This window comes from Myotis myotis, unplaced genomic scaffold (genome assembly GCF_014108235.1).
Source record: "Myotis myotis isolate mMyoMyo1 unplaced genomic scaffold, mMyoMyo1.p scaffold_m19_p_4, whole genome shotgun sequence".
Classification (NCBI taxonomy): Eukaryota; Metazoa; Chordata; class Mammalia; order Chiroptera; family Vespertilionidae; genus Myotis; species Myotis myotis.
Window position 1 is genome coordinate 24,870,542 of NW_023416346.1, and position 4,583 is coordinate 24,875,124.

At 40.6% G+C, this 4,583-nt stretch overlaps 1 non-coding gene across 1 annotated transcript; it reads left to right on the forward strand.

The window, feature by feature from the left end:
- Positions 1-2,178: 2,178 nt before the first annotated feature.
- On the forward strand, positions 2,179-2,282 carry LOC118654843. The gene has a single exon (XR_004967102.1). It is a non-coding gene; the product is annotated as a U6 spliceosomal RNA (small nuclear RNA).
- Positions 2,283-4,583: the final 2,301 nt, after the last annotated feature.

Below are 4,583 nucleotides of genomic sequence, written 5' to 3' on the forward strand. Positions count from 1 at the left end.
ACTATGCCTTACTTATTTTATCTCTCCTACAATCCCTATCATATAATAAGTGCTCAATATATACATTTGTCAAATTTGACATGATGAATCATTTCCAATAAGTTCTTTTTCATATCTGTATACAAATAGAAGATCAAATAACATTTTAAGTATTAGGATAGGTATGTGACTATTTTTATTTTAAACAGAACTGCAAATAAAAGTTTCCAATATAATGGAGGATACAAATCATATAAGAAGTAAACAAATAGAAACATATTTTCAGTAGTCTTTATCAAAGGTCTGTGAGGTGGTTAATTTCATGTGTCAAGTTGGAGGATGTTTATGGATGAGATTAACATTTAAATCCATGAACTTTGGGTAAAGCAGATTGCTCTCCATAATGTGGGTGGGCCTCATGCATTTGAAGGTCTGAATACTACAAAGAGATCATTATCACTGAGGAAGGGGGGGATTCTCCAGTAGACTGCTTTTGGACTGGAACTAGAGAATTGGCTCTCCTGGTGTTCAAACTGCTGGCCCACACTGCAGATTTAGATTTGCCAGCCCCCATAATTACAAAAGCCAATTCCATAAAATAAATTTATTTACACACACACACACACACACACACACACACACACACACACACACAAACCTTATTGGTTCTATTTCTCTAGAGAATGCTAATAAAGTGGGCACTTAATTGTTCTGCTCATTTCATTGCTGGTAAAATTTCATAACTGGGGTTTAATTCTTTTGGCTTAAGATTTCTTGTTTTCCTGAAAACAAACAAACAAACAAATAACAAAACAAAACAACAACAACAAAATGAGAATGTCCCTAGAGGAGCAAATACCTGAAGCCTTATTACACTTTTGAAAATGACTTTCAAATCTTTCCCTCAAAACAGGTTTCAATAAGAGAAGAGAAATGAAGGAGAAACAATATTGAGAGTGATCCTCCAAGCCTTGACAAGCTTTGTTAAATGGATTTGATGAATTATTGGCTGTAACTTGATTTAATCTATAAAAAAGGTAATATATATATATATATATATATATATATATATATATATATATATATATATATTAGAGGCCCTGTGCACAAAAACTTGTGCACTCGGCTGGGGGGTCCCTCAGCCCGGCCTGTGCCTTCTCGCAGTCTGGGACCCCTTGGGGGATGTCCACCTGCTGTCTTAGGCTCTCTCCCTGGGGGATTGGCCTAAGCTGGCAGTCAGACATCACTCTGGCAGCCCAGGAGCCCTCGGGGGATGTCCACTTGCCAGCGGGGAGCAGGCCTAAGCTGCAGTCCCACATCCTTAGTGCTGCTGAGGAGGTGGGAGAGGCTCCCACCACCACCGCTGTGCTGGCAGCTGGCAGCCTGACTTGTGGCTGAGCAGAGCTCCCCCTGTGGGAGCCCACAGGCCACCAGGTGGCAGCTCCTGCATTGAGCATGTGCCCCCTGGTGGTCAGTGTGTGTCATAGTGACCAGTCATCCCCAATCATTCTGCTGTTAGGGTCAATTTGCATATTACCCTTTTATTATATAGGATAGAGGCCTGGTAATGGGTGGGGGCCGGCTGGATTGCCCTGAAGAGTGTCCTGGATCAGGGTGGGGGTCCTGCTGGGGTGCCTGGCCAGCCTGGGCGAGGGGATGAGGGCCGTTTTCAGACTGGCCACACCCCCTTCAGTGTGGAGGTCCCCACTGGAGTGCCTGGCCAGCCTGGGTGAGGGGCTGATGGCTGTTTGCAGGCTGGCCACAGCCAATTCATGGTTGGGGGTACTGTTGGGGTGCCTGGCCAGTCTGGGTGAGGGCCTGATGGCTGTTTGCAGGCTGGCCAAGCCCCCAAGCGTGGACCCTCACCCCATGAGGGTATGGCCATCCTGGGTGAGGGGCTGATGGCTGTTTGCAGGCTGGCCACGGCCCCCAGCCACCCAAGCTCCCAGTGAAGGCTGGCTGGAAGCAGGTATCTGGGATTTATTTGCCTTCTATAATTGAAACTTTGTTGCCATGAGCAGAGGCCACAGCCAGCTAAGAGCAGGGGGAAAGCTTGGCTTCCTCCATCGCTTGGGCAACCAAACCTCCTGCTTGCTCCAGCTTTGTGGCTGCCAGCCGCCCTCTTGGCTGAGTTAATTTGCATATAGTCACTCTGATTGGCTGGTGGGCATGGCTTAGGGTGTAGCTAAGGTACGGTCAATTAGCATCTTTGTCTTTTATTAGTGTAGATTGGAATGATACAGAAATTAGAATGGCCCTTGCACAAGAATGACACTCAAATTCGCAAAGCATGCTATATTAAAAAATAACAATAATACTGAGGTCAAGAAGCCTAACATAGAGATCTGTTTATTGAGCTTCATTTAACATTTTCAATAAGTGATAAGTACAATAAAATAATAATTAATATTCTGATTTTGCTAGATGTTGTTAATTGGGGAAACTTTCAAACTTTATTTGTTCTCAGTAACCTTTCCTAGGAGTATGATTATAATTTTTTTAAAGTCTATGTTATATTTCAGAGGAAGTAGATCACATCCCCCTTTCTCATCCCAAATTTTCTGATAATGCAGTGATATCAGTTTTTAAGAATTTAACTAAATATTGTCCCAGTTTGGGAAGTTACTTTTGTATTTTACTTTATTAAGTGAAAAGGGAATTTGTGTTTATATCATGAATCATATCTGTAGTGTCCTAGCTACAATACAATTGACAGGGAATTGTTAGAGCTTAACGTTGAGATTTCACAAAGACAACTATAGGCCACTTACCATATTACAATGATGAAAACTGCATATGTTGTCATTGTAAGGTATTTCACCATCCTTTTTGTTTTCTAGAAATTTGTTTGGAAATTCTAGTATGAGAGGGTAGAAAACTTGCATTCTCATGACCAAATCAGCCTCTTTGTCAAGTACGACTTGAGTAGTGAGGTCAAAAAATAATACCCATCCAGCCAGACTAACCAAACAAACATCCATCCTGCCTATAAGTAAGGTGAAAATGTTGAAACAACATTGCTCTCACATACTCCCAGAAATGGCTGTTAGAGGGGACAGTTGGTTAGTTAGTTCTTAGCTGTATAATGTGGCATGCAAAATTCATGCTGCCTTTGTAGTATTTGGGTAGCCATAAATAAGTAATTTCTAATTATCAAGGAAAGTTGGAGAAAAGCAATCATTGAAGTAAAAGGCAGACATTTCAGTAACTAAATCCACCTCTATCCAAATATAAACTGCCTTGATGCCTAACATTTCTGCTCTACTGCACAACAGTGGGTTTGACTGTACCAGATTAATCTTCAACTGAAATTATTTTGGTTTAGGAATCCCTTAGTGAATAAAATATGGTAAAGGTCCATGAATAAAGGCGTACTGAAGGCCATAACATGTGTAGAGTTCAAACAAATTCTAACTCTCAATTGTTTGATAAAATGATCAAATTAAAGAAACTTCTCATTAGCAGCAGCATTGCTCAATGATTTAAAGCCCAAAAGTGAAATCAGCCAATTGGAATGACTGCTCTGTATATCACAGTACTGTGTTACCCTTCTCCACTTTAGGATCAAAGGTATTTCATAGATTTCATGTAGTAGATTCTGCTTTTTGGGGTAAATATCTGATAAATCTCTACTGTTTCTTTAGCTGTAAAAAAGGATAACAACAGTGTTTACCTCACATGGTATGATATTAAATAAGTTATATATAATGGTTAGAATAGTGCCTGGAGCAAATTAAGCATAGAAAATTAATTGTTATCATCATCACTGCTATTGATATTATTTAATCCATTCAAAATTATTTTTATAATTGATGTGTTTGACCAAAATAATGTCAAAGAGTAGAAACTGTGCAAGTTCTTTGTGGTTTTCCTTTATGCTCTTGGGAACCCTGTAACCACCTTCAGGTGAGTGAGCCCAAGAAAACCTGCTGGAGGAAGAGAGGCCACTTGGAGGAGAATGTCTTCGGTCCTGATCCCCAGAGGACAGATTCTGAAATGGAGATTTTCAAGTAGAAATTTTACTGGGGAGTGCTTTCAGCCACAAATGTGAGGCAGTAATGAATCTAGGATTGGTCATAGGTGAAAGTTAGGCTGCAACACAAATGTCTCAGCTGATTCTTTGGGGAGCTCTGGACCCTTCAAAATTGTTTCAAGTTAAAGCAAAGGGACAGGCATTTTAATGTATGCATCAAACAGTCTTTGGATGAGGGCTGCTCTTGAGGAAGGAGTACAATATTGGGCTAGGCAGATCTTTTGGTAATTATCGGGGTAGAGATTCAGCAGTACGTTGTCAGCAGGCAACAATTCTAGACATTTGAGAAAAATGTATTTGTCCTGAAAAGAAGGATCTGGGTTGCATGTCATAGTGTTCACTACAAAGGTAAACCTAAGTGTTCCATTCAATAGCTTACCACGTGCCAGATACGTGAGTGAGACCATCCTATATTATCCACTTGCCACTAGCTGACCAAAGACACATCAGTGAGCACAGATAAATCCAACCAGCCCAAACTAGAAAAATATTCTTGGAGACTCACAGAATCTTGAGAGATAAAAAATAGTTGCTTATTTAAGTTACTACATTTGAGGCAGTATATTATGTA